Here is an 11327-nt window from a genome sequence, read left to right as displayed (position 1 = left end):
AAGTTCCTCTAATCGCTCTTGTGAAAGATTTGGAGGTTGATAATGAGCTTGTATTATTCTTTGAGATTATTTCATTGTTTCTTTAACAATATTTAGGCAAGATTCGAGTACGAATCTTTTCAAAGAAAAGGGGTAATAATGAGAACACATATAGCATAACGAATCCAACTCAAACAAGGAATCCTAATTCCACTAAGAATCCTAGTCCAACAAGGAGTCCTAATGATATTAAGAGTTCAAGTGAAGATGGGAATCTTGATTCAGCTAGGAGTCCTACTCCGACTAGGAATCCTACTCAAGCTAGGACTCCTACTCTAACTAGGAATCCTAATTCCACTAAGATTGTACACGAGCCACTTAAATATGATGGACAATGACTAGAGCTCGCATGAAGAAGTTCAATGATGCTTTATGAGTGTTCGTGAAGCAAGAGTTGAAGCTTGGGTTAGAGATCCAAAGTCCAAGTAAGATTTGGTTTAATCAAGACAATGGACCTGAAGATACTCTTATCAACTTAATTCAATATATGGAGACATAAACAAGTCAAAATAGGCCCAAAATAAACAAGTCAAGCTAATTGGAGTCCAATACTCAAGAATGGGCCGCTTATTACATGTTACTTAAGCCCAAATGTCATGTTTATTATATGGGCTAGGGTTGGACGAATTTTAGGAGTATTTGCTCATTTAAAGAAGTCTTTTAATACTTAGGAGTCTTGTTTTAATTTATCTCTTTAGTTTAGGAGTTCTATTCCTAGTCTTATTATTATTTGCTTCCTTATCATTATAGAATTAGGCTTTTTTATGGCCTATATAAGCTAGTACGAATTTCTATGTAAAGGGAGTTGTTGAATATTGATTATTTTAGGGTTAGTCCTCTTCTTTTCTTCTTTATGAACTTGGTGAATTTATCAAGTGAAGGCTTGGTATTTTACAAAGTTAGTTTAATCTAAACTTATGTTTATGTTAAACAACCTTTAATTCTCTATAATTAAGGTTCTTCAGTACAAGTTATTTAAGGGTCTTGTTGGGAGTTAGAGTTTCTTTGCTTGATTAGGTGAATGATCTTTGGCAAAGAAATCAACATTGAATATGGGTTTAGCAGAAGTTAGCCACGACCGTATCACATTAGGCATCTCAAAACATATTTTAGCCATCATTTCTTGCTGAATAATCTCAATTGTTTCTTTTACTATTGGTAGTAATAATTCCGCCGTAATTAATTCTTCTATTGTTCTAGAGAAATATTTGGATGGAACTATCCCCTCATTAGTGCAATTTAAAGCAGCTCCTGAATCTAATAAAGCAATAGTATGAAAAAGAAATTACTTATTGACTACTATGATAATATAAGTATTCCATTTATAAGTAACCACTTGATCTACCAAATTAATAAACTAGAGATTATATACTTCATCCTCATTTAACGAGTCTCTTTCTACCCTTTTAAGGTTTGTTAGCAAACCTTTCCATCTCTTCTTCTTCCTTTTCCTCTCTTCTTTTGGCTATTTCCAAAAGAGATATTCTCTTTCTTAATTCTTTTAATTCTGTCTTAACAACATTTATCCCTGCTCTCAGTTCTCCTAAAGTAGTTCTCTGAGTTTAGCCTTTCTAGATCTCTAAACTCTTTCCATGATCTCCTTAAGATCATAGGACTTATCTATCTTACTAGATATCTTCTTTTCTAGGTGATTTGAATAAGTACATCCTTTTTTTCCAATTTTACACAGATTTAGATATTTGTCTATCTGTTTTTTCTTCTCCTTCTTATCTTGGAGTCGATCTATAAGATCTAGGATCATGTCATCTTCTTTTAATAGGGTACATAACCCATTCATTTGACATAGTGCTTTGTAATAATCATAATTTTTCTTATAGTCCTTAGATGGCGAGGAAGTAGATGATGAGTCTAAATTGGATTCAGGAGTATAGTCGATAAAATTTATTTCATAATCTTCCTTCTCCAAATCTATTTTAGTATAAGCAGATTGATCAGAGATCTCTTAAGTCCTTCATTTATAGATAAGGACTAGATTTGTTGTTTTACTTTACACTTGTTGGCATAATGTCCTGATTTTCTACTTTGTAACAGACTATATTCTTTTTCGGTCTCTTCTTCTTTTTAGAAGAAGTTTGTGCAGCGTTTTAAGGCTGCTTAACCTTATATTTTTTATAAGGTTTTCCTTTTCTCTAATAATAATAATTATCTTTTGCTGCGTCTTCTTTCTATTAGAAAATAAAGGCTAGTATCCTATATACTCACAGAAGTCCCCTAACAATCTTTTTCTAGTAGCCTTATCCTTCTTTAGTTGATTATGAATCTTCATCTTGTTGCATAACGAGATTCCCTCAGCTACAACTTTTGACACCAAATCTCCATATGTATACATATTATATAGGATTACTCCATCGAGTTTATTTTTAATCCTCGTCCTGGTCCTTTATGCAAATAAGGGCGATAATCCTGACATGAACTTTTCTTTCCAAAAATCATTATAATTGTCTTCTCTAGTGTAATCCATAGAGAAGAACACGTCTTAATACCATTTGAAATGAGATAAATCGGTGCACCTTAAATTCATAAGTTGTTCATGCTATTTATCTAAATAAGCAGTAGTGGATCCTATGAAGTGAATTCCTATAGTATATAATAGGGTACTAAATGCATATGGAACCGCTCTTTGTTGCATAACTGGTTATCCTCTAGTGTTTTGAACAGTAGTCATTTAAGTTTTAACTACTCCAAGAATCTGTATCTTTGCTTCTTGCGATAAATAAAAATCCCACCAGCCTTTAAGTTGGCTTGTAAAGCCTGCCATGTCATCAGAATTTCCTCACACTCTTGAAGCGTTTGAATACATGGTCATGTAATACAAAACGTTCTTAGTTTGATATTCAGATGGTCCGTTTATATACCATTAAACTATAAACGTACATCATATGAGACGAAATTAAAAGAATTATCTTCATATTGAAGATCAATAGGGGATGGCCTTAGATAATAAGGCGTTACTGGAATACTAGCATTTATCTTAGGATAGGTAATTTTACTAATCTAGTTTGTGTCTTCAGAAAACATACTTTTGAGGTTATTAATAAACCTTTCTTCCTTTTCAGACTCTTCTAAGTCGGATCCTTCCAATTTCCATCCCTCCAGTTCAATACTTTCTATCGGAATCTCAGCCAAAGGTGGCTTAGAATAAAATACCTTGAAGTCGAACTTTCTTGATAGTTGTCCTAAAAGATCTTCACATTTTTTTAAAGGAGCAATACTCTTACTATGAGCTTTTATTCCTAGTGACGGGAGTCTCTTTATTAACTCTTTGACTATTTCAGTTTTTTCATCTCTTGCTAGTTTTAGATCTAGCTTAGACATATCCATTGGTTGAAATAAGATCTTCTTCTCATACGGAATAGAAGAAGATTCTTGCTTTAGAGTATAAAATGTTGTTGGGTTTAAGCCAGCGCTGGCTTTAAGCTGGCACTGGCTTTAAGCCAGATTCTATTCTATCCAGTTGCTTTCCAATCATGTATAACGATAAGTTGGAAAAATTATTTTGTTGTACTATAGCTCTAAATTTCCTCCTTCTTTATAAGGAGAGCATATGAATTCCTTTTGATTTTATATTTTATGGGAGAGATCTATTGGAGGAGGATTGACACTTTTAATAAGTTTATCTTTTGTTGTAAAATAATTTTGATATACAGTTTCTAAGATATTAAGAATATGTTTATCTGAGAAGTCTGGAAAAGATTTTCCTAACAGCTTAAAACAATGTCGAAAGAATTCTAGGAATTCTTTAGTTCCTTCTTTAGCTTAATAAAGTTGGTATTTTATTTTCCACATCTTTTGATCTTTAATCGAAAGATATGTGGTATACCATTTATTAAATGGTTCTTCTTTTCGGGTTAGAATCGCTAGATTTAAACGATCTATATTAGTGATACTATCTCTTTCATATCCCATATCTAATGGTGGAGGACTCTCCGCCTTTCTTCTCTATAGTGAGGATGACTTACGTTTTCCTCACTCCTTTGAATTCCTAATAAGGAAGGTATCCTTCTTAGAAGCATATTAATATCATAACAAGATGTTCTTGGATGTAAGTGATATGCATAGTTTTACAAATGTTTGCTTGCATATTATTGTGCATTATCTTAGCATTTATTGTATTTTTATTCCAAGATCACTCGTGTTTTGTGTCCTTTCATTTTCTAGGAGATTTTATAAGCCCATCATTAATGCTTGAGCAATTTTAGATCAATTTCGGGCGAAAACGGACGGAATTAGAAGCGTTTGACCTTGGGTTGACTTTTGGGAAGTCAACATGGCCCGTGTTAGAGCCCGTGCAGAAATTCCAGTCCATGTAACTTAAGCACTTTGAAGCAGCACGTTTTCCAAGGGTACCACGCCCCAGAGCACGGCACACGCCCTTGTTATAGTCTAGAACACGCCCGTGTTGGTGACACGGGCTAGAACACGGCCTTGCTCGATTGAGTTCATTCTATCATCTGGAGATCAACACGGCCCATGTTGAGAGACACGGGCTGAGAACATACCCGTATTTGCGCAATGTATAAAAGGAATGAGCTAAAAAGAGAAAAGGGAGTTTCAGATCAGCGATTTTGACTCTTCATCTTCCTTTGTAATTTTGCTAGACGTGTTTCAGGCATTTTAAGGTGGCTTCTGGAGACTTATTCCACCTTTTAATGTCAGATTCGTGATTCTGTTGATTGGATTGAAGATTGAAGAGGAGTTTTAGAGCAAACAATTATGGAGATCAACTGCAGTGTAGATCAAGACTTTGAGCTGTTCATCCAATTCTAGGAGATCAACTGCATTGTAATTGAATCCTATTTGTTTTAGACATGAACATGTGTAGCTAGATTGGTTGAATCAGTTGGGATTCCTTGCTATATTGGCTTTGTATAGAATTGTTAAGATTGTTTGAGTTTCCTTTCTTGTATTCTTTTTACAATTAATAATATAAATCTAGTTTATTGATTGTATTGATTACTAGTCATAGGATTCTTTTAGCAATTGAGAAATTCTAATTGAGTTTGGAAATTTAATTGCAGAAACAAGTTAATTTTCACTTAGAGGTAAGGTTAATTAATTTGCTAGATTAAGAATTAACAAAACTTAATAGAGGTGGATTAAAGCTTAAGGCTAACTTAATAATCAATCTTTAGGAAGAAATTCCAACTTTGGATTCTTAGGTTTAGGAATTCAGTTGTCTCGAGAGGGAAACTGAATTCAGTTTAGAATACGTCCACGAGTAGCATAATTGGATCAATAATTTGTTATCCTTTGTTTGATTGCCAACTAGTCTAGGTCCTCTTTGGGTTTGCTTTCCTATCTTGATTATTCTCCTTGCTCATTCATTCTCGCATTACATTTAGAATTTAGTTTTTGGTCATTAGTAAATTTAGAAACCTCCGTTATTAATTTTATGCTACATAACAAGGAATGAAGTAGTAACTCTAGGATTTCCCTTTCCCGAGGGATATGATATTTTAATACTTGTCCTTCTGCTAGGCTGCATTGATAGGTTTACTGCCTTAGTTATAGTTGCATAGCATATCGCATCAAGTTTTTGGCGCCGTTGTCGGGGACTTGTTTGAAAACTAGAGTGAAATTTGCTATTTGTTACTTTAGCCATTTTTCTTTTATGTGTTTATCATTACTTTTTATTTAGTTATTCATTCATTTATTTGTTTGGGTTGTTGCTACCTTATTCATTTTAGGTAGTTTATGACCAAGAGTTCTAATCCTGCACTAGTAAGCCTTATGCTCGAACCAGAGCGATCCCTCAGGCAGTTGAGGAAGCAATTAGACGTAGAGGAGGAGGAGGAGCAAATAGAGATTCCTGTCCATACACTAGTAAATATGGGAGACGGTAACAACAACATCACTGAAGCCAACAAGACGATGTATTAGTTTGCTAGACCTTCCCTGGAGGGGACGCACACTAGTAATTTGAGGCCATCTGTTGCAACGAATAACTTTGAAATTAAGCCAAATGTCATTCAGATGGTGCAGCAGAGTGTACAGTTTAGGGGCTTGCCCACTAAAGATCCTAATGCCCACATTGTGAACTTCTTGGAGATTTATGATACTTTGAAGATAAATGGAACTACCGATGATGCCATTCAGCTTAGGCTATTTTCATTTTCCTTGAGGGATAGAGCGAAGAGATGGCTACAGTCCCTACCAGCCAACACCATCACCACCTAGAGTTCTTTGGCTGAGAAATTTCTTTATAAGTACTTTCCTCCTGCTAAGACTATAAAAATGTGTAACGATATGTCTTCTTTTGTGTAGTTTGATGATGAGAGCATGTATGATGCATGGGAGAGGTACGAGAACTTGCTAAGATGTTGCCCACACCATGGTTTGCCATTATGGATGCAGGTGCAGACTTCTTACAATGGCTTGAACTCAGCCACAAAGCAGATGATAGACGCAGCTGCAGGTGGGGCCATCAATAGTAAGACACCAAAGCAGGCCCATAACTTAATTGAAGATATGGCCATGAACATATATCAGTGGCAATCTTCTAGGAGTAGGCCAAGACGGCAAGGAGTGGTGAACTAGGTAGATTCTACATTAGCCTTGGTAGCTCAGGTGGAGCTTTTGGCCAAGAAGATTGACCATCTCCAAATGCCAGTCCATGCAACACATCTTGGCTACGAGTTTTATGGTGGCCTGCACTACAGTGCAAACTATAATGCGGGAGGTATGTTTGCTTCTTCTTCATCTTCTTCTTCTGCTGACCATGAACAGGTTGATTATATGGGACATGCGGCGAGGCAGCAGAATAAACCATACAGCAACACATACAACCCAGGGTGGAGAAACCATCCCAACTTCGGGTGGCAAAATAACAACACCCAGGGTCCACTAGGATTTCAGCGGTTGCACCAGTAGTAACCCCAACAGCAGACTGTTCTCCCTCAACTACCTCAAAACTAGGAGAAGAAGCCCAGTCTAGAGAAGTTGATGATGAAGTTCGTGTCCACTTCATAGAACAGGTTTCAAAAGACGGACACAGCTCTTAGAAATCAGTAGGGCTCCATACAGAATTTGGAGAATAAGATAGGCCAGATTTCTAAGATGCTGGCTGAAAGACATCTAGGGACGCTTTCTAGTACCATAGAGTCAAACCCAAGGGAGCATGTCAAGGCTATCACCTTAAGATCAGGTAAGTAGTTAGCTAATTCCTTACCTATGGCCGATGATGATGTTATTGTGCAGGATGAGCCAGCTAGGAAGGAGCCATAGCCTGAGGTGACAGAGCCTGTATGAACTGAGGATAAGAAGAAGAGTCCTATGAAAGAATACTAGCCTCCCATTCCATATCCTGCAGGTTGAAGTAGGAAAAGGTTGATCAACAATTTGGTAAGTTTTTGGATTTATTTAAGCAATTGAGGATTAACCTACCTTTTGTTGAGGCTATATCACAAATGCCCAGGTATGTGAGGTTCTTGAAAGAGATTCTAAGCAATAAGAGAAAGCTTGAGGACTTGGGACTTGTGACATTAGATGAGGAGTGCTCAACCATTCTTCAAAACAAGTTGCCAGTAAAGATGCGTGATCTAGTGAGTTTCATTGTTCCCCATATTATTAGTGATTTGCATATTAATGATGCTTTAGCTGATTTAGGAGCTAGCATCAATTTAATGCCTAGCAGTTTATTTGAGAAATTAGGTTTGAGTGAGCCTAAACCTACTAGGATGAGCATATAGTTAGCATATAGGACTGTGAAATTTCCTAAGGGAATAGTTGAAGATGTACTTATTAAGGTAGACAAGTTTATATTTCCTGTTGATTTTATTGTTATGCACATGGAAAGTGAGAGTAGCATGCCTTTAATTCTAGGTAGACCTTTCCTTGCAATATCTAGGATTGGTATAGATGTGTGTAATGAGAAGCTACAGCTTAGAGTAGGTGATGAAACTATTACCTTTGACCTTAGCACTTCTATGAGACATTTACTTGACCATGATGATATTGTACATCCTGTGGATGTTTTGGATGATATTGTGGAGTCTCAATTACAGGAGATATTACTTGATGATCCTTTGCATATAGCATTATAGGCTAAAGATAAGGAGGAGTTGTCCAATAAGGATGTATTGGAACAACTTGCTTTTTTGCTGGCTAGTGAGCCAAGGAAGTCTGCTGACCGTTTTATTGATATTGATAGGTCAGGGTGCAGAAATTAAGACCTTCACTTGAGGAGCCACCAGCCTTAGAGTTGAAGGAATTGCCTAAGCACTTGACCTATGCCTATCTAGATGAGGCGGAGAAGCTGTCGTTGATTTGACCCCTACGGAGAGGAAGATGACTTTGGCTTCTCTCAGGAAGTATCTCGAGGCCTTTGCATACAAGATTGCAGAAATTCCTGGAATCAACCTTAACTATTGTTCGCATAAGATCCTGATAGAGGATAATTATAGGCTAGCGGTACAGCCACAACTATGGTTGAACCCGAATATGAAAGAAGTAGTCAAGAAGGAGGTAATTAAACTTCTAAATGCAGATTTGATTTACCCTATTTATGATAGCTCTTAGGTTAGTCCTGTGTAGGTTGTGCCCAAGAAAGGAGGCATGAGGGTGGTTAAGAATGAGAAGGATGAGCTAATACCGACTAGGATGGTAACTGGTTTTTGAGTTTGCATTAATTACAAGAGGCTCAATGATGCAACTCGGAAGGGCCATTTTCCCTTTTCTTTTATTGACTAGATGTTAGAGCATTTATTAGGGCATATATTTTATTACTTTCTTGATGATTTTTTAGGTTATTTTCATATTCCCATTGCAGCTGAGGACTAAGAGAAAACCACTTTCACTTGCCCCTATGGTACGTTTGCTTACAGGAGGATGCCATTCGGTTTATGCAATGCACCTGCTACTTTCTAGAGGTGTATAATGGTGATCTTCCATGACATGATCGAAGAGTCCATGGAGGTGTTCATGGATGATTTCTCGATATTTGGTAACTCTTTCTCACATTGTTTGCTTAATTTAGAGTGTATGCTTACGCGCTGTGTAGAAGCTAACCTTATGCTGAATTAGTAGAAGTGTCATTTTATGGTGAGAGAGGGTATTGTGCTAGGGCATAAGATTTCACATGCAGGGACGGAGGTAGATAGAACTAAAGTAGAGACCATTGCTAAGTTGCCACCCCCTAGCTCGGGTAAGGTTGTTAGGAGTTTCCTTTGTCATGCAGGTTTTTATTGAAGGTTCATTAAGGACTTTTCTAAGATTGCTAGACCTTTGACTTGATTGCTTGTAAAAGATGTTTCATTTATATTTTCTGATGACTGTTTGCAGGCCTTTGAGTTACTTAAAGAGAAGCTAACTACAGCGCCTATTATGGTTTCGCCTAATTAGGGGCTGCCTTTTGAGCTACTGTGTGATGCTAGTGATTTTACAGTTGGAGCTATTTAGGATAAAGGATTAACAATAAGTTCCAACCAATTTATTATGCTAGCAAGACATTGACAGATGCCCAGGAACACTATACAACTACTGAGAAGGAGTTGCTTGCTGTAGTATACGCTTTCGACAAGTTTCCCTCATACTTGGTGCTATCCAAGACCGTGGTCTATACGGATCATTCAACGTTGAGGTACTTGTTTGGAAAGCATGATGCTAAGTCGATACTCATTCGTTGGACTTTGCTTTTATAGGAATTCAACATTAAGATCAACGATAAGAAGGGTGTAGAGAACTTAGTCGTAGATCACCCTTCGAGATTAAGAACTGGAGCCTAGATGCACTTGTTGAAGGGCTATTAATGGCAGTTTTTCGGATGAGTACTTGTGCTCTATTCAGGTATCTTTGGATGTCCCTTGCTTTTCCAATTTTGCAAATTACTTGGTTGTAAAGGTCTTACTAAAGGGTATGACATTTCAGCAAAAGAAGAAATTATTTACTGATTTGAAGTACTACATTTGGGAAGACCTTTTTCTGTTTCAAGTTTGTGTAAACCAGGTGATTCGGCGATGCGTGTATAGGGAGGAGATCCTCTAGATTTTGAGGCATTGCCATTAGGGACCAACGAGAGGTCATCAAGCAGCTAAGCACACTACTAGGAAGGTTTTTGATGTTGGGTTCTATCGGCCGACCATCTTTCGGGATGCTAGAGCATTTGTGTAGGTTTATGATGCATGCCAGAGGACAGGTAACATATATGCTCGTGATGAGATGCCTCAAACGAGCATTCAAGCGGTTGAGATTTTTGATGTCTGGGGCATTAATTTCATGGGGCCCTTTCCTTCTTCTTTTGGAAATAAGTATATCCGAACACTTGAGACCAAGCCAAGTGGTATGAGTTTCAGCCTTCAGTGTTAACATTATTGTATGTAAACACAAGACTAAACCCCTATTTTTGGAGAGTAAACACGTAACGGTGCGATTAGTGAGGTCCTAATACTTTTAATTCTTGTTTTTGCATACTAACTTTTTCTTGCAGCAATGTTAAATACCTTTAGTGAAAGTGGGAGAGAGGAGAATGTGCCTAAAGTTAATCATGGCATATCCGCAGCACAAGTGCATGAAAATGAAGAGTGCAACGGAGTATAATGAACCTCAATGAGGCTATGGAGAGAATGCGGTTAGATATGGAAGCCAACCAAAGACCTATATTAGAGCAAATCAATGCTAATGCTCATGTAGGAAACAATAGGCAGAGCTTGGTAGGCAATGAGGAAGATTTAGAACTTGGCTATGATTATGATGATAATGCCACAATTATGGGTGTTGGTTGTGGCATGGGTAGAGGAGGCCGAAACAATGTAATGGATAGAGGGGATCACGGAGGTGAGTTGGGTGGTTACTATGGGTATAATGATGGTGTGGATAGAAATTTGGTAGTATCAAACTTAGGATTCCTACCTTTTTAGGAAAATAAGATCCGGAGGCATATTTAGAATGGGAAAAGCAAGTAGACCTTATCTTTGATTGTCATAATTTTATGAGGAAAAGAAGGTAAAGTTAGTGGTTACTCAATTTTCTGAGTATGCAATAGTGTGGTAGGATCAATTGGTGGTGAGTAAGAGAAGAAATATGGAAGAGCCTATTGATACTTGGCATTCTATCAAACCATCATGAAAAGACGTTTTGTACTAGACATTACCGCAGAGAGTTACATCAAAGACTCTAAGCTTTGAAGCAAGGTACTAAAAACGTAGACGATTATTATAAGGAAATGGAGATGCTCATGACAAGGACTGAATTGGATGAAGATAGGGAAGCTACCATGACACATTTTATTAGTGGGCTAAATAAGGAGATTGCGAATAGGGTCAAATTGCAAC

At 37.2% G+C, this 11327-nt stretch overlaps 1 non-coding gene across 1 annotated transcript; it reads right to left on the bottom strand.

Moving 5' to 3' along the window:
• Window positions 1–6291: 6291 nt before the first annotated feature.
• LOC125369077 lies at window positions 6292–6398 on the bottom strand. The gene has a single exon (XR_007214570.1). It is a non-coding gene; the product is annotated as a small nucleolar RNA R71 (small nucleolar RNA).
• Between the last annotated feature and the right edge of the window lie 4929 nt (window positions 6399–11327).

Source organism: Ricinus communis, chromosome 1, assembly GCF_019578655.1.
Source record: "Ricinus communis isolate WT05 ecotype wild-type chromosome 1, ASM1957865v1, whole genome shotgun sequence".
In the NCBI taxonomy this organism is placed as follows: Eukaryota; Viridiplantae; Streptophyta; class Magnoliopsida; order Malpighiales; family Euphorbiaceae; genus Ricinus; species Ricinus communis.
This window is presented reverse-complemented; position numbering and strand designations above follow the sequence as displayed.